The 19239-nt window shown below is 45.8% G+C and overlaps 1 pseudogene across 1 annotated transcript in view; it reads left to right on the top strand.

Moving 5' to 3' along the window:
* The window catches only part of LOC311146275 (dihydropyrimidine dehydrogenase [NADP(+)]-like), a 176597-nt pseudogene that overhangs the window by 117862 nt on the left and 39496 nt on the right, over window positions 1–19239 (top strand). The window contains exon 15 of the transcript in view: window positions 8738–8806. The product of the transcript in view is annotated as a dihydropyrimidine dehydrogenase [NADP(+)]-like (transcript). The remainder of the gene's footprint in view (window positions 1–8737; window positions 8807–19239) is intronic.

Here is a 19239-nt window from a genome sequence, read left to right as displayed (position 1 = left end):
ATGGCGTAGCAGTGCGGTCGCTTTTATTTCATCGTCCTTGTGTAAATATCCCGTTTCTTGTTTTTTTTTGTCTATTTTGTATATTTCTCTCAATTGTTACTTTTCATTCTTTAACTACAGTGGGGAAAAAAAGTATTTAGTCAGCCACCAATTGTGCAAGTTCTCCCACTTAAAAAGATGAGAGAGGCCTGTAATTTTCATCATAGGTACACGTCAACTATGACAGACAAAATGAGGGAAAAAAATCCAGAAAATCACATTGTAGGATTTTTTATGAATTTATTTGCAAATTATGGTGGAAAATAAGTATTTGGTCAATAACAAAAGTTTCTCAATACTTTGTTATATACCCTTTGTTGGCAATGACACAGGTCAAACGTTTTCTGTAAGTCTTCACAAGGTTTTCACACACTGTTGCTGGTATTTTGGCCCATTCCTCCATGCAGATCTCCTCTAGAGCAGTGATGTTTTGGGGCTGTCGCTGGGCAACACAGACTTTCAACTCCCTCCAATGATTTTCTATGGGGTTGAGATCTGGAGACTGGCTAGGCCACTCCAGGACCTTGAAATGCTTCTTACGAAGCCACTCCTTCGTTGCCCGGGCGGTGTGTTTGGGATCATTGTCATGCAGAAAGACCCAGCCACATTTCATCTTCAATGCCCTTGCTGATGGAAGGAGGTTTTCACTCAAAATCTCACGATACATGGCCCCATTCATTCTTTCCTTTACACGGATCAGTCGTCCTGGTCCCTTTGCAGAAAAACAGCCCCAAAGCATGATGTTTCCACCCCCATGCTTCACAGTAGGTATGGTGTTCTTTGGATGCAACTCAGCATTCTTTGTCCTCCAAACACAACGAGTTGAGTTTTTACCAAAAAGTTCAATTTTGGTTTCATCTGACCATATGACATTCTCCCAATCCTCTTCTGGATCATCCAAATGCACTCTAGCAAACTTCAGACGGGCCTGGACATGTACTGGCTTAAGCAGGGGGACACGTCTGGCACTGCAGGATTTGAGTCCCTGGCGGCGTAGTGTGTTACTGATGGTAGGCTTTGTTACTTTGGTCCCAGCTCTCTGCAGGTCATTCACTAGGTCCCCCCGTGTGGTTCTGGGATTTTTGCTCACCGTTCTTGTGATCATTTTGACCCCACAGGGTGAGATCTTGCGTGGAGCCCCAGATTGAGGGAGATTATCAGTGGTCTTGTATGTCTTCCATTTCCTAATAATTGCTCCCACAGTTGATTTCTTCAAACCAAGCTGCTTACCTATTGCAGATTCAGTCTTCCCAGCCTGGTGCAGGTCTACAATTTTGTTTCTGGTGTCCTTTGACAGCTCTTTGGTCTTGGCCATAGTGCAGTTTGGAGTGTGACTGTTTGAGGTTGTGGACAGGTGTCTTTCATACTGATAACAAGTTCAAACAGGTGCCATTAATACAGGTAACGAGTGGAGGACAGAGGAGCCTCTTAAAGAAGAAGTTATAGGTCTGTGAGAGCCAGAAATCTTGCTCATTTGTAGGTGACCAAATACTTATTTTCCACCATAATTTGCAAATAAATTCATTAAAAATCCTACAATGTGATTTTCTGGGGAAAAAAATCTCAATTTGTCTGTCATAGTTGACGTGTACCTATGATGAAAATTACAGGCCTCTCTCATCTTTTTAAGTGGGAGAACTTGCACAATTGGTGGCTGACTAAATACTTTTTTTCCCCACTGTAAATATACTTTCCTGCAACCCGCCTCACCCAACGTGGAAAGGATTCTATTATTTCTTTATAACTTTCATCAAGAACCGTAAGCTGATACTAGTGTAGCCGCAACTAAATGGCTACCTGCTATTAGTCACCGTTAGCGTCTTCACCACTGTCCGTGGCCTACACTATCCACCAGCCAGCTCTAGCTCTAGCCTGGACAATTCGTCGGCCAGTCTGCACAGCGTGCTATCGACCCAGCGTGCTATCGACCCAGAGCTTATTGGACTTTCTGCCGGAATCACTGGACCCTAGCGCCGGATCATCACAACCAGCTAGCTAGCTGCAACCTGTTGTTGGCTGATTACCATTGCCCTATAGCAAGCACCAGTTAGCCTTGAGTTAGCCTCAGGCCCATCTCCCGGCTATCTACCTCTCTGTCAACCGGACGGGACCTCCTAGTGTTGACACTGAGCCCAGCCGATCCAACACGACTGGTTTGCCGACGAAATAGTCTGATGTGGTTTCATCAGGCGTCCAGTTGCGACGACCACGAATATCCATCTGCCAGCCCCGGCCCGCTAGCACACGCAAACTACAACTGTGCTCCCTGCTAGCTGTGCTGAAGCACCAATTTGAACTGCTCTCGGACTCACATATTGCTGTTCACTGGACCTTATGATCACTCAGCTGCACAGCTGATGCCTGCTGGACTGTTCCTTTACACGGTACCCTGTCCTGTTTATTCTGTTTAGTCTTAGCCCAAACGTTATCGCTATTTCCAGTTGTTGTCTTAGCTCTCTCTAATAACACCTGTGACTGCTTTATGCCTCTCTCCCATGTCAATTATGCCTTGCCTATTGCTGTTTGGGTTAGTTCTTATTATACAATTTCACTGTAGAACCCCTAGTCCCTCTCAAACTGCCTCATATAGTTCCTTTGTTCCACCCCCCATACACGCCGAGACCGGCTCAATCGATGCCTCCAATGACGCTATCTCTTTCATTGTTACCCAACGCTTAGGGTTACCTGAACTGTACTCATATCCTTCCATATCCTTTTCTGTACATAATGCCCTGAATCTTTTCTACAACGCCCGGAGAACTGCCCCCTTTATTCTATGTACCCAACACACTAGAAGACCAGTTCTTAAAGCCTTTAGTCGTATCCTTATTCTAGTCCTCCTCTGTTCCTCTGGTGATGTAGAGGCTAACCCAGGCCCTGCAGCCCCCAGTATCACTCCTACTCCCCATTTCGAATCCCACCGTACCTTCTCCGCTATGCAATCCGGTTTCCGAGCTGGTCATGGGTGCACTTCAGCCACGCTCAAGGTCCTAAACGATATTATAACCGTGATCGATAATAGACAGTACTGTGCAGCCGTTTTCATTGACCTGGCCAAGGCTTTCGACTCTGTCAACCACCGCATTCTTATTGGCAGACTAAATAGCCTTGGTTTCTCAAATGACTGCCTCGCCTGGTTCACCAACTACTTCTCAGATAGAGTTCAATGTGTCAAATCGGAGGGCCTGTTGTCTGGACCTATGGCAGTCTATATGGGGGTGCCACAGGGTTCAATTCTTGGGCCGACTCTTTTCTCTGTGTATATCAATGACGTCGCTCTTGCTGCTGGTGACTCTCAGATCCACCTCTACGCAGACGACACCATTTTGTATACATCTGGCCCTTCATTGGACGCTGTGTTAACAAACCTCCAAACGAGCTTCAATTCCATACAACACTCCTTCAGTAGCCTCCAACTGCTCTTAAACACTAGTAAAACTAAATGCATGCTCTTCAACCGAACGCTGCTTGCACCCGCCCACCCGACTAGAATCACTACTCTCGACGGGTCTGACCTAGAGTATGTGGACAACTACAAATATCTAGGTGTCTGGTTAGACTGTAAACTCTCCTTCCAGACTCACATTAAGAATCTCCAATCCAAAGTTAAATCTAGAATCGGTTTCCTATTTCGCAACAAAGCCTCCTTCACTCATGCTGCCAAACATGCCCTCGTAAAACTGACTATCCTACCGATCCTTGACTTCGGCGATGTCATTTACAAAATAGCCTCCAACACTCTACTCAGCAAATTGGATGTAGTCTATCACAGTGCCATCCGTTTTGTCTCCAAAGCCCCATATAATACCCACCACTGTGACCTGTACGCTCTTGTTGGCTGGTCCTCACTACATATTCGTCGCCAAACCCACTGGCTCCAGGCCATCTATAAATCACTGCTAGGCAAATCCCCGCCTTATCTTAGCTCATTGGTCACCATAGCAACACCCACCCGTAGTCTGCGCTCCAGCGGGTATATCTCACTGGTCATCCCCAAAGCCAACACCTCCTTTGGTCGCAATTCCTTCCAGTTCTCTGCTGCCAATGACTGGAACAAATTGCAAAAATCTCTGAAGCTGGAGACACTTATCTCCCTCACTAACTTTAAGCATCAGTTGTCAGAGCACCTTACCGATCACTGCACCTGTACACAGCCCATCTGAAATTAGCCCGCCCAACTACCTCATCCCTATATTGTTATTTATTTTGCTCATTTGTACCCCAGTATCTCTATTTGCACATCATCTCTTGCACATCTATCATTCCAGTGTTAATACTAATTGTAATTATTTTGCACTATAGCCTATTTTATTGCCTTACCTCCATAACTTGCTAAATTTGCACACACTGTATATATATGTATTTCTGTTGTATTTTTTTGACTTTGTTTTGTTTTACCCCATATGTAACTCTGTGTTGTTGTTTTTATCGCACTGCTTTGCTTTATCTTGGCCAGGTCGCAGTTGTAAATGAGAACTTGTTCTCAACTGGTTTACCTGGTTAAATAAAGGTGAAATAAAATAAAAAAATAAAAATTATCTAAATTCGTTTCAGAGATAATCAGAATAAGAATGTAATCTGTTACTAGCAAATTATTGACTTCATGAACCTTGTTTCTCTAGCTACATATGTTAACGTGGGCTATTTTGAGCACTTTTCTTCTGGGATGCTTTTTATTGCTTTACTGGGAAGCTTAGCAGCAGTAGATGTGGTCATGTTCTTTACGTTAGTGCAGGGTGAGCTGCACACAGTGGACTTCCTCCTCGGGCACACCGGCTCAGTGCTAACAGTATAAATCTGGTTCTTAGGCACATGATTACTGCATACAATAGCTGTAGGATCAGCGGAGGCATTCAGGGCTATTAGAGGGACATAAATTAGGTTACTTATTGTCACGAACGTTGACTGATGACTCGTGGAACCAAGGCGCAGCGTGATAAGCGTACATTTTATTTCGTACACAACACACAAACAAAACAACAAAACGATACGTGAAGTCCTGAGGTTACACACACCAAACCTTTACGGATCAAGATCCCACAAACTAACTGGTGCCAACAGGCTGCCTAAGTATAGTCCCCAATCAGAGACAACGAGCTACAGCTGCCTCTGATTGGGAACCACCCTGGCCAACATAGATCTAAACGATCTAGAACAAAAAACATAGAAAACTAAACATAGAAAAATCCACACCCTAGCTCAACATTTAAGAGTCCCCAGAGCCAGGGCGTGACAGTACCCCCCCCCAAAAGCGTGGACTGCGACCGCGCCACACAAACACAAGAGGGTAGGGGCCGGGTGGGCATTCCGCCTTGGAGGCGGATCTGGCTCCGGGCGTGACCACCACCTTTTCTCCACCTCCCCGTTGCGCCCCTGGTCTGGTCTGGCCCCGCTGACTGGAGCTGGACCCGACGACGGTGGACCAAACCTTACCGGCTCCGGACTGGAGCCGCTGGCCGGAGCTGGACTGGACACCGGTGGAGCGGATTACTCTGGCTGCAGAGTGGATCCGCTGACTGGAGTTGGACCGGACCCCGGTGGAGCGGATTGCTCTGACTCCGGAGTGGAGCAGCTGACCGGTGCCGGACCAGGCACCGGTGGAACAGGCACGGGCCGTGCCGGACTGGACACACGCACCACTGGCTTGGCGCGGGGAGCAGGAACTGGCCGGACCGGGCTGACGACGCGCACCACTGGCTTGGTGCGGGGAGCAGGAACTGGCCGGACCGGGCTGACGACGCGCACCACAGGCTTGGTGCGGGGAGCAGGAACAGGCCGGACCGGGCTGGCGACGCGCACCACTGTCTTGGTGCGGGGAGCAGGAACAGGCCGGGCTGGACTGGGAACACGCATCACTGGCTTGGTGCGGGGAGCAGGAACAGGCCGGGCTGGACTGGGAACACGCACCACTGGCTTGGTGTGGGGAGAAGGAACAGGCCGGGCTGGACTGGGAACACGCACCACCGGCTTGGTGCGGGGAGCCGGAACGGGCCGGGCCGGACTGTGGAGGCGGACTGGAGGTCTGGAGCGGAGAGCTGACACAACCCGTCCTGGCTGAATGCCTATTTCCACACAATATGTGTGAGGCATCAGCACAGGACGTACAGGGCTGTGCACTCGTACTGGCGCTACAGCACGTGGCACTGGCGCAGGATATACGGGACCGAGGAGGCGTACTGGAGGCCACGAGCGTTGAGCCGGCACACCCCGTCCTGGCTGCATGCCCATCTTAGCACGACACGTGCGTGGTGCTAGCACCGGACATACAGGACTGTGCCGGAACACTCGCGGCACAGTACGTGGCTCCGCATAACACGGAGCCTGCCCAGTCTCACGCTTCCTAGCCTGAGTACGGGGAGTTGGCTCTGCTCTAACTCTAGGCTCCGCCAACCACCCTTTTAGCCCCCCCCCCAAAAAAAATGTATTGGGGCTGTCTCTCTGGCTTCCTCCTCGGCCGGTACCCTCTGCGATGCCGCTGCTCCTCTCTGTAGCGCGCCTCCACAGTCTCCTCCCAAGGACGGCGATCCATTCCGGCCTGAATCCCTTCCCAAGTCCAGGATCCCTTCCCGTCCAGGATCTCCTCCCAAGTCCAGGCTGTCTGTTCCTGGACACGCTGCTTGGTCCTTTTTTTGGTGGGATCTTCTGTCACGAACGTTGACTGATGACTCGTGGAACCAAGGCGCAGCGTGATAAGCGTACATTTTATTTCGTACACAACACACGAACAAAACAACAAAACGATACGTGAAGTCCTGAGGTTACACACACCAAACCTTTACGGATCAAGATCCCACAAACTAACTGGTGCCAATAGGCTGCCTAAGTATGGTCCCCAATCAGAGACAACGAGCTACAGCTGCCTCTGATTGGGAACCACCCTGGCCAACATAGATCTAAACGATCTAGAACAAAAAACATAGAAAACTAAACATAGAAAAATCCACACCCTGGCTCAACATTTAAGAGTCCCCAGAGCCAGGGCGTGACACTTATATTGTGTCTACCGACGCCCCTGGTGTTATGTACATTTTCTGAAGCATTTGGACAACTCTGCGTCATCATGGTAGGGATTAGCTGAGCTGGGCTTGGGTCATTGCTAAGTCATTGTCTCAACGCAGCCTTATAATGCTGTGAAAGGATCCAGGAACCCAAATGATTTGGGTGGATCATATCCTCCTTATAAAACGTGTTTTGTTTCCAAAAGGTATCGAAATTGTCAACAAAAGTGACACCCATTGAGCTGCAATAATCACGTAGCCAGTTGTGAAGAGCAATAATCCTGCTAAAGCGGTCAATGCCACGATTCAGAGAGGGCACAGGGCCAGATATGATGGATTTTTTGTTAGTGTCTAGCAGAGAGTCAATCAGTTCTTTAAAATCCAGTTTCAAATGTTCAGAGCTCCCCTTCATAATGTCATTAAAACCCACATGGACTACGATATAATCTATTTCAATGTCCTGACTTAGTACATTCGGGAGCAGCTTAGTAATGTCATTTACTCGAGCTCCGGGATAGGACATTGTTTTTGCACCAGGAACGGTCACATTTCTTACCATGGAGCTGCCCAAAATCACGGCTGCCGAGAAGGACGAGGAAATCCGCCACTCCCACGCTTCACAGGATGCAGGCCTCCGACAGATGGAGAAGCCCCGCTCGATCCAGAGCAGGGACGGAAGGTTGCCGACGTCGACTTCGAAATCGTAGTACTAGTCACTGCGGCCACAGACACAGGCACCCCCAGCAACGAAGGTGCAGGAAGATTAGGCTCCAGGACGGCAAATCTATTCGTTGTTCGTATCCGCTCCGGGCCTCTCGTTGGGATTGTAGACTGCTTTACGGGAGGCCGCTGTCTTCGGCTTCCACGGCTCGTGACATGCGACCATCGTTGATTGCCTTTCTCCTCATGCTGTGCTCCTTCGACGGCACTATCAGATGGGGGAGCTCCGGGCAACACCGGCCAGTCGGATAATGACAAACGACAAGGCAGAGATGCATCCAACAAGCGCAAACGCCGTCCAGCCACCGGTGTAGAAAATGTAAACATTCCACTTTGCTTTCCCCCCAGTTTCTTACATAGGCTGGCGACCTGCGTGACTAAGGAAGCCACCTCAAGCCTATAATCCTCGGAAAGTAAACAATTGCTGCATTGGAACTCCGAGTGATCCGGTTTGTCCCGAAAACAAAGCGTAATAGATACAGCTCCTACAGCGCTGGAACCGTTCATTTAGTTCTCCAGACAAAGGGGGCTCCATTGCAAAACTCATCTGGTACCAACTTCGTTAGCTTGGTGGCTAGCAGCTTAGCGTCTCTGTCAAGCAGGCTTCAACCTGTCTCTTAAGCGGGATTCCGGGACAAGAAATAGTGGTCATAGGTGTTAAAATCTAACCGCGTCGTTTTTGTTTTTATCAAAAATAACAAACCAAGTGTTTTCCAGCATACAATGTTAAGGCACATAAGGTGAAATCACAGTTCTTCGTTGTTGTTAACCCTCTCCCCCGATCTTTCCCTCTCTTTCTTTCTTTCTTTCTTTCTTTCTTTCTTTCTTTCTTTCTTTCTTTCTTTCTTTCTTTCTTTCTTTCTTTCTTTCTTTCTTTCTTTCTTTCTTTCTTTCTTTCTTTCTTTCTTTCTTTCTTTCTTTCTTTCTTTCTTTCTTTCTTTCTTTCTTTCTCTCTCTCTCTCTATTTCTATCTTTTTCAGAATGTCATCTCTAGCATCATGTATAGTTACAATAAAGCTGACTGGGTTGAGCTTGCTAAAATGGCAGAGGTGAGTCCGTTTTCTCTTGTCTGTTGGTTTAGACAAGAGTATAACCTGGCTCTACAATGCTGGGCATAAAGAAGGAGTCTAGAAAGTGACTCCCGTTTTGTACCGAACAAATGGATTTACATGAGTTCCTTTCTCTTCTCTAACAGACATAAACAGAGAGATTTCGTTTTTTGTGTGTCAATATGTTCAAAATAAGTTTTCACAACAGATACCTCAAACAGTATCACTCCAAAATAGACCAGCATCCATATTCATGGCTTAAAGCCTCATTGGTTTCTTTGCGAAAAAGCAGTTTCTTACATTAAATTTGCATTAGAAAACATCGGATTTCGTCTGAGGCACCAGAAACCCACTGTGCTCACAAACTGTGGAAGAAATCATAAAATGTTTTTTGTTAGTATTTTTCTCCTCAGATGTGGACATTTGTCTCTGAAATCTATCGTTCCTTCTATCATTCCTTCTCAGCTTCGCTCTGTCACTTCACATTGCCCTGTTGAACTCATGGTTATTGATGTGAAACCAACACTGGTGAAACCAACACTGTTGTGTGTGCATCAGGCATGCTAAAACCACTGTGTTGATTGATGTAGTAGTAGTAGTAGTATAGTATTTAATTGTGGTCCTCTGTAGCTCAGTTACACCTGTATGTAAAATGTATGTGTGTGTGTATGTATATGACTGTAAGTTGCTTTGGATAAAAACACCTGCTAAATAGCATAAATTATTGCTAGGAGATGGTATTTAACTGATAGAATCCCTCCAACATGTGACTGGTAGCTAGCTGTAAAGCACTTGACATCCTACAGAGAAGGAGGATTTTGAAGGACAGTTTAGGCATTTTAATTTGTTTTATTTGACCTTTATTTAACTAGGCAAGTCAATTAAGAACTAATTCTTATTTTCAATGATGGCCTACCAAGAGGCAAAAGGCCTGCGGGATGTGGGCTGGGATAAAAAAAAGAAAAAGTAGGACAAAACACACATCACGACAAGAGAGACAACACAACACTACATAAAGAGAGACCTAAGACAACAACACAACATGGCAGCATCACAACATGACAACACAACATGATAGTAACACAACATGACAACAACATGGTAGCAACACAACATGGTAGCAGCACAAACATGCTACAAACATTGTTAGGCACAGACAACCACACAAAGGGCAAAAAGGTAGAGACAACAATACATCACGCGAAGCAGCCACAAGTGTTAGTAAGAGCGTCCATGATTGAGTCTTTGAATGAAGAGATGGAGATAAAACTGTTCAGTTTGAGTGTTTTTTGCAGCTCGTTCCAGTCGCTAGCTGCAGCGAACTGAAAAGAGGAGCGACCCAGGGATGTGTGTGCTTTGGGGACCTTTAACAGAATGTGACTGGCAGAACGGGGTTGTATGCGGAGGATGAGGGTTGCAGTACGTATCTCAGATAGGGTTTTTTATAAATAAGCATCAACCAGTCGCTCTTGCTCCGGGTATACAGAGATGGACAGTTTATAGAGGAGTGGTGATGTGTCCTATAAGGAGCATTGGTGGCAAATCTGATGGCGGAATGGTAAAGAACATCTAGCTGCTCGAGAGCACCTTTACCTGCCGATCTATAAATTACGTCTCCGTAATCTAGCATGGGTAGGATGGTCATCTGAATCAGGGTTAGTTTGGCAGCTGGGGTGAAAGAGGAGTGATTACGATAGAGGAAACCAAGTCTAGATTTAACCTTAGCCTGCAGCTTGGATATGTGCTGAGAGAAGGACAGTGTACCGTCTAGCCACACTCCCATGTACTTGTATGAGGTGACTACCTCAAGCTCTAAACCCTCAGAGGTAGTAATCACACCAGGGTGGGGGGAATTCTTCTTACCGAACCACATGAACGTTGTATTGTTGGTGTTCAGGACAAGGTTAAGGGCAGAGAAAGCTTGTTGGACACTAAGAAAGCTTTGTTGTAGAGCGTTTAACACAAAATCCGTAGAGGGGCCAGCTGAGTATAAGACTGTATCATCTGCATATAAATGGATGAGAGAGCTTCCTACTGCCTGTGCTATGTTGTTGATGTAAATTTAGAAGGGCGTGGGGCTTAGGATCGAGGCTTGGGGTACTCTCTTGGTGACAGGCAGTGGCTGAGACAGCAGATGTTCTGACTTTACACATTGTACTCTTTGAGAGAGGTAGTTAGCAAACCAGGCCAAAGACCCCTCAGAGACACCAATACTCCTTAGCCGACCCACAAGAATGGAATGGTCTACCGAATCAAAAGCTTTGGCCAAGTCAATGAAAATAGCAGCACAACATTGCTTAGAGTCATGGGCAGTGGTGACATCATTTAGGACCTTTAAGGTTGCAGTGACATATCCATAACCTGAGTAGAAACCAGATTGCATACCAGAGAGAACACTATAGACATCAAGAAAGCCAGTCAGTTGATTATTGACAAGTTTTTCCAACCCTTTTGATAAATAGGGCAAGATAGAAATTGGCCTATAACAATTAGGATCAGCTTGATCTCCTCTTTTAAATAAAGAATGCACTGTCGCTGCTTTCCAAGCACTGAGAGCCTCCCTAGAGAGGAGAGACAGGTTAAAAAGGTGAGAGATAGGCTCTGTGATGATAGGGGCTGCAACCTTAAAGAAGAAAGGGTCTAAACCATCTGACCCAGTTTAAGGAGCTTCTTTAGCACCTCAGACTCAGTGACCGCCTGCAGGGAGAAGCTGTGTGGCAGGGGGAAAAGAGGGGGGAGCATCAGGGCTAGTCGCATTAGAAGGGCTGGGAAATTAGGAAGTGTTGGACGGGCAAGGAGGCGTGGCTGAGTCAAATAGGAATCCTGACTTAATGAAGTGGTGAGGTTAGCCATACGCTCCTTGTCAGTAACAACAGCATCATCAACATTAAGGGACATGGGCAGCTGTGAGGAGGAGGGTTTATTCTCCAGGTATTTCAGCATTTTCCAGAACTTCTTGGGGTTTGACCCACAGAGAGAGAACTGCTCCTTAAAGTAACTAACTTTGGCCTTCCGGCTAGCCTGAGTGCACTTATTTCTCATTTGCCTGAACAACAGCCAGTCAGCCTGAGTATTTGTGTGCTGAGCCTTTCGCCAAATGGTGTTCTTGAGGTGGAGTAACTCTGCCAGATGACGGTCGAACCATGGGCTGAACCTGTTTTTAATTCTCATTTTGTTTATGGGGGCGTGCTTGTAAACAATACCACTGAAAATATACAAAAAGAAGGTCCAAGCATCTTCGACAGAGGGGTTCAAGCTGATTCTATAACAATTTACATGAAGGAAGGCTTGCTCATTAAAGTTTTTCAGCAAGCGTCTATGACAAATCAGGGCAGGCCGTTTAACTGAGCAGCCATTACGAACACAGGCCGTAAAACAGTGATCACTATGGTCATTACAGAAAACACCAGACTGATACCTATAAGAGAGTAGCCTTTTCTGGGTGTTTGAAGTCATACCTTGTGGGATTGGTAATAATCTGAGAGAGATTTAGGGAGTCCCATTGTTTTAAGACTTGGTCAGGTGGTTTAAGCATGTCCCAGTTTAGGCCACCTAGCAGGACAAATTCAGACTTAGTGTAAGGTGCCAGGAGAGAGCTTAAGACAGGTAGGGTACAGGCCGGTGCTGATAGTGGATGATAACACCCAGCAACAGTCAACAAAGAGCTGTTTGAAAGCTTAATGCTTAAAACCAGCAAATCAAATTGTTTGGTGACAGACTTGGTGGAGACAACTGAGCACTGAAGGTGTTCCTTGGTAAAGATTGCCACTCTACCACCTTTGGAAGATCTGTCTTGCCAAAAAAGGTTCAAACCAGAAAGGTTAACATTAGTGTTCAGAACACTCTTTCTGAACCATGTCTCAGTAAGGACCAACCCATCTGGATTGGAGCTGTGAACCCACACTTTCAATTGATACATTTTAGGTAATAAGATTATAGTGTTAACGTGCAGAAAACTCAGGCTTTTATGAGAGCAGAAATCAGTGAAGCAGACATCATCAGCGCACAAGTCAGAATTAGGGCTAGCAACAGTAGACGGGCCAGGGTGTACATGCACATTTCCAGATATCATCAGCAGTAATATATTTAGGGCATGGCAGAGGACAGGGAGAGCTTTGCAGTGTAGATTTTTTATGACATTTGAATGTGCATCAGATGGCAACAAGATCATATTGTACAACAATTTCATCAGGTAAAATGAATACAAAGTTTGTGAGAGGTGGTCAGAATAGGATGGGAGGCCAAGAGTCTGTGTAACCAATACAGAGTCAGAGTCGCGAGTGTGAGAACAAACATTTTCTGTCCCACGGTCGGGTAAACGAGCAAGTTCATAGTCAACAAAGCGTGCAGGAGTCATGGAGCAAATAGCACAAAGCACAAGAAAAAAGTAAAACGGCTTGGGGCTAGCCATTGTAAGTTCAAAGAGTCACTCGCCCCCAAAAAGAGAGAGAGTAGCTCTCTATGAATCCAGTAGGCTACGAAAGAAATAGTAGGCCTATGCTAGTTAATTAAAGTGTTTCTGAGTAAAGCTCACATAAAAAGGTTCACAAGTTAATTAGCCTACATAAGAATTCCCTGCTTGGGAGAAACTTTTGTCTGGAAGCTGAGTAGGAGAGGAGGCGTTCAACCTTCCAGACAGGTGCGTGGTGGAGCAGATAAAAAATCTGTAGCGAAAAGCTGAACGAAAAACGTTGGGAAAAGACAAAACCAAGACGCCGGTAAAGACGTTACATTCCAAAGCCAGATCAGACAGCAATTAAAGTAAAGAGCGAAAAAGTAAACACTGCGTCCTTAGACAGCAGCCATTTTATGGCAAACAGGAAGAGGAGTAACAGATTGAGATGAAGAGATATAGCAGAGGACCTTTCTTTCCACTGCTAAGAGACTTTAAGACAGTGACTCCAATCCTTATCAAGGCTCTTACACCTGGTGAGGCTGTCTCATTAAAAGACATCAATTCAAGTTAACCACTAGAGTTTATGGACTGGTAAGGGGTCTGCCCTACTGTTGCCAACCGGCCTGACAGTTTTGGAAACTGATTAGCTACCTAACTACCTAGCAGTCTGTCCAGAACCCAAACAGATATCCTCCAACGAGAGTGAGTGGCCGTTCTTAATGTCAGCCTTGAATTCATTCATAAATACTTTTTAATTTCCCAGATTAATTGTCTTTCAAAGGAGCCTTGGTGTGATAACGTGTTGGCTGGGGAGGGCTAGTTTAGCTTTGATCAAGCCAGGGTACTTAAACTCTGTCGAAGTTAACGTCAGGGCTAACTTGTGCCTTCAAGTCAATGGTGCAACATTTGTTCATTGGTGGTAACTGTCATTGTATGGCAAGATTGTGAGTGTTGCAACTTGGTTATTATAATGATTAATGTTTATGACTATTCAAGACTGTCTGCTCAGGTACAAGACTAGCCATTCACGTTGACTGGGGAAATCAGGTGAGCTCATGGCCACAGGGTATACTAACTGACTTGTATGACTTATATTGTAGGGATATAAGGGATGGAAGGCAATGAAATGATGCAGATATGCAGTGTTTCACTCTCTTTTCGCATGAGCAAGTCCATAACAACACACAGAAGTATAAAATCACTCTCTTTTTGATGTTTGCCTGAACGATAGCCCACAGGTCTACAGCCTTTGTTACTCACTGCCCTCCCTTTTAGAAAGAACCCACAGAGAAAGATGAAAGTAAGCTTTTAGGAATACCACCAGCCCCCCTCCCCTGTCCTCTCTCCTCCGCCTTTTGGCTCCACACGTTCCCCTCTCCCGTCCATTTACCTTAATTGACCATAGTCTCGTTTGAGGTCCACAAGACCAACATGCACCCCACCTCTCCTAAAAACTGACTATGATAAATGGCTATATCCAGCTATCAAACCCTTCTGCTTTTGTACGGCTAAAACACGTATTATTATTTCTTGCTCTCTAATGGCTGTCAGTTGTGAGGAAGGCCATAGATTGTGGTTGCCGGGCATTCTGCAGGCAAGCAGGATGGGACTGAGGAATAAAGGGTCTCTGGTAATCATCCAGATGCTTCCGCCATTTTGATTCATTGTCAAAACTTTTCTCCACAGCGTAATTGCCTCTTGAATGCCTTATTTCTTGCTCACCTTCCTCCCCCGAACCGCCACTACCCCCATTCTCCTCTCCCATCCCATCCACCAGCACCATTATTTTATAGCTTCTTTGACATGTCAACGATGAGTTTCTACAGCTATTTAAAGAGCTGTTTTGGGGGTTTTGGCACTTGTTTTTTCTTTGCAGCGCACGGTTCGCATCTCAGTTGAGTCTGTCTTTGAAATGTGTTTTTGTGGTTCTCCATGCCTGTGCATGCTGTTTTTATTTCCGTTGCCATTGATGCTAATGTTTGATGTGTGATATTTTTACTTGTCTCTTTTTGGAATGGCATGTCAGGTACTTGAGAACTGTTATGTTCGCTAGTCGTCATTTACGCTATGCGCACAGTAAAATGTACTCAAAATAACTATTGGGAACCTGGAATGTTCCCTTGTATCACGATGGAGCAAATCCTAACTTCCACACTTTCTTTTTACAACCAAATTTCTATTTTTTATGTAAATGGCATGTTATAGAAAGGTAAGGTCCAGACACCTTTTTGTGATTTCACGTTTTTGAGAAACTTACCCCAAATAGTAAATCACTTCCGCATCCTCGTTGTGTAGCATGGGTGCCCTGAAAAAAACATGAACAAAGGCTCCAAAAACACCCAAATACGTCCTTTTAGAAGTGCAAATTTCTCAGTATAGTGATGCGGTCTTTAGATGTTGTACACATAAAATTGTGTTTTTCTGAATTTTATCCACAATGTTATATTCAATTTTGTTGCGACTCATACTATACCTCTCCATCCATTCTACAGCTAACTGCCAAAATAAAGGAAACACTTGAGTAAATGAGGTATACAAAGTATATTGAAACCATGGGGTTCTTCCACACAGGACATTCCAGACACTTGTAGAATCTATGCCAAGGCGCATTGAAGCTTTTCTGGCGGCACGTGGTAGCCTAACGCGCTATTAAGACACTTTATGTTGGTGTTTCCTTTATTTTGGCATTTACATGTAACAGCAGGCCACATGGAGAATGGAACAGCTGGATAGGCGAAACGGCTCAAGTAACTCAAAGGGGAATATAACATTGCGGATAAAGTTCGGATTGACTCAATTTCATGTTTACAACATCTAAAGACCTGCATCACTAAAAGGAATTGGGTGTTTTTGGAGACTTTGTTCATGTTTTTTGGGCCCCCGTACTACACAACGAGGATGAGGAAGTGATTTGCTATTTGGGGTAAGTTTCTCAAAGACATTTGAATTCACAAGAAAGGTGTCTGGACCCTTCTATAACATTCCATTTACATTACAAATGTAGATTTGGTTGTAAAAAAGAAAACGTATCCTTTAAGTCGAATTTTCACTGAATGTCCAGTTGACATCAATGCATTATTTAAGTGTAAGGATTCACCCTAGTGTGATGTGTCATCGTGAGAAGCAGCTATTTGTTAGTTTTGTCACATACACTGGATAGGTGCCGGGAAATGTGTTGTTTTACATTCTCTCAACCAGCTTCACCTGGAATGCTTTCCAACAGTCTTGAAGGAGTTCCCACATATGCTGAGCACTTGTTGGCTGCTTTTCCTTCACTCTGCCGTCCGACTCATCCCAAACCATTTCAATTGGGTTGAGGTCAGGGGATTGTGGAGGCCAGGTCATCTGATGCAGCACTCCATCACTCTCCTTCCTGGTAAAATAGCCCTTACACAGCCTGGAGGTGTGTTGGGTCATTGTCCTGTTGAAAAACAAATGATAGTCCCATTAAGCCCAAACAGATGGGATGGCGTATCACTGCAGAATGCTGTTGTAGCCATGCTGGTTAAGTGTGCCTTGAATTCTAAATAAATCACAGACAGTGTCACCAGCAAAGCACCCCCACACCATAACACCACCTCCTCCTCCATGCTTTACAGTGGGAACTACACATGCGGAGATCATCCGTTCACCCACACCGCGTCTCACAAAGACACGGCGGTTGGAACCAAAAATCTCAAATTTGGACTCCAGACCAAAGGAAACATTTCCACCGGTCTAATGTCCATTGCTCGTGTTTCTTGGCCCAAGTAGGTCTCTTCTTCTTATTGGTGTCCTTTAGTAGTGGTTTCTTTGCAGCAATTCGACCATGAAGGCCTGATTCACACAGTCCCCTCTGAACAGTTGATGTTGAGATGTGTCTGTGACTTGAACTCTGTGTATTTGGGCTGCAATTTCTGAGGCTGGTAACTGTAATGAACATATCCTCTGCAGCAGAGGTAACTCTGGGTCTTCCATTCCTGTGGCGGTCCTCATGAGAGCCAGTTTCATCATAGCGCTTGATGGTTTTTGCGACTGCACTTGAAGAAACGTTGAAAGTTTCCGGATTGACTGACCTTCATGTCTTAAAATAATGATGGACTGTAATTTCTCTTTGCTTATTTGAGCAGTTCTTGCCATAATATGGACTTGGTCTTTTACCAAATAAGGCTATCTTCTGTATACCCCCCTACCTTGTCACAACACAACTGATTGGCTCAAACGCGTTAAGAAGGAAAGAAATTCCACAAATTAACTTTTAACAAGGCACACCTGTTAATTGAAATGCATTCCAGGTGACTACCTCATGAAGCTGGTTGAGAGAAACCTTTTTGACTGGTACTGTGTTTATATATACACACCGAAACCCAATCGCTCCTGCTTCCCAACTCACTCCCAGCATGCACTCCGACGAGAGAGAGAGAGAGAGAGAGAGAGAGAGAGAGAGAGAGAGAGAGAGAGAGAGACAGAGACAGAGACAGAGACAGAGACAGAGACAGAGAGAGCGCTGCCCCATCCCCCTTTTTTAATATCTCCATATCAGCAGTGATTGACAGTTGCTGGGGGTCCCTGGAGAGGCAGTGTAGAGGGTGTTGGTGGATGGGATCACTTACTCACTCTGCTCCAGAGAGAGCAGATGAGCTCCCGCATTTTCCAGCATGTTTTTACAAGAAGAGTTAGATCAACTTGGATTTTTCGGCAAGGACATACACAGGATACTATCCTCCACAACACAACCTTCACTCCAAATCAAAACGCCAAACCTTCAATCTGATTTTGGACAAAATTACCTGGAAGGATTCCTACTACCAGAGATCCAATCTATACAGCAAATGCAGTGCCAAACTAACAACAGAAACCTGAAACACCATCCAACCTGGAACTGAGTGAGTAATGTTTAGTCTGAAGCTACTTTTTCAACCAAGAAGAAAAAGACACTACAATTATATATTTTACTTTATAAGGACTGAAGGCTAAGTTAAGGCTACCAAGTTTGCTAGGACAGTATATCTGACTGCAACTTCAATTACCACTGAGGTGTGAAACGAGAGGCGTCGAAGCCCTTGAGCCCAACAATGGCAGGAGAGTTCCACAGCCTACCCCACCCAAATGCAGAGGCCTTTCAAGCTCCCTCCAACTGATCAGAGGTTATTAGCATACAGTAACCTCTGGATGTAAAAAATGACAAAGCATGAAAAGAGTACAAAAATAACCTCCTTATTGAACATCAAGAAACACTTTTTTCTGACTATTATAAAAATGGGAGCATAAGCAACTTAATCTTCCACACAGACCATCCCCTGGCATGGCGCAGTGCTATATTAACACACTACCCCTCTGTTAAGAGGGGGGTGTTAGCGATGGGTGGAAACTCTGGATATTAAACAACGAGGAGTCAACCTCCCAGCACAGAGTACTACTCCCTCATTGAAATGAAGGATAAATTCACCCAGCTGGAGGTAAGGTAGGTGGAGCTGGAAGAGCAGGTGAACACACTCCAGTCAACACAGACCCAGACAACAGTCCAGCACAACAACACCCCCTTAACCAGACCCGGAGAGCTGGAGGTGGAGAGAGACATATCTGCACTCTGGACTGTGGTGAGACATCAACAGGAGAAAGAGCAAGAGCAGGAGAAGAACAGAGCACTAGAGGAGAGGATCAGAGCACTGGAGGATGGTGAGAACGATGACGGGTGACAGAGAACAACCCATTAGAGAGCTGGGTACCCCCGCAGAGAAGCCAGCAGAACAGCCCACCTCAGATCCTGACCAAAGCCTCGACATCACAGCCGGACAAACAAATGAAGAACCCAGGGGATCCCACCCCCTCTGAGCACCCCCCCTGTCAGCCAACCTGATAGCCCTCCTGAGTGGCACAGTGGTCTAAGGCACTGCATCACAGTGCTAGCTGTGCCACTAGAGATCCTGGTTCGAATCCAGGCTCTGTCGTAGCCGGCCGTGACCGGGAGACCCATGGGGCGGCGCACAATTCGTCAAGGGTAGGGGAGGGAATGGCCGGGAGGGAATGGCCAGCAGGGATGTAGCTCAGTTGGTAG

This window comes from Coregonus lavaretus (assembly GCF_964263955.1).
Source record: "Coregonus lavaretus genome assembly, chromosome: 19".
Classification (NCBI taxonomy): domain Eukaryota; kingdom Metazoa; phylum Chordata; class Actinopteri; order Salmoniformes; family Salmonidae; genus Coregonus; species Coregonus lavaretus.
Note: the sequence above shows the minus strand (reverse complement) of the source record. Positions and strands in the feature narration are given on the sequence as shown.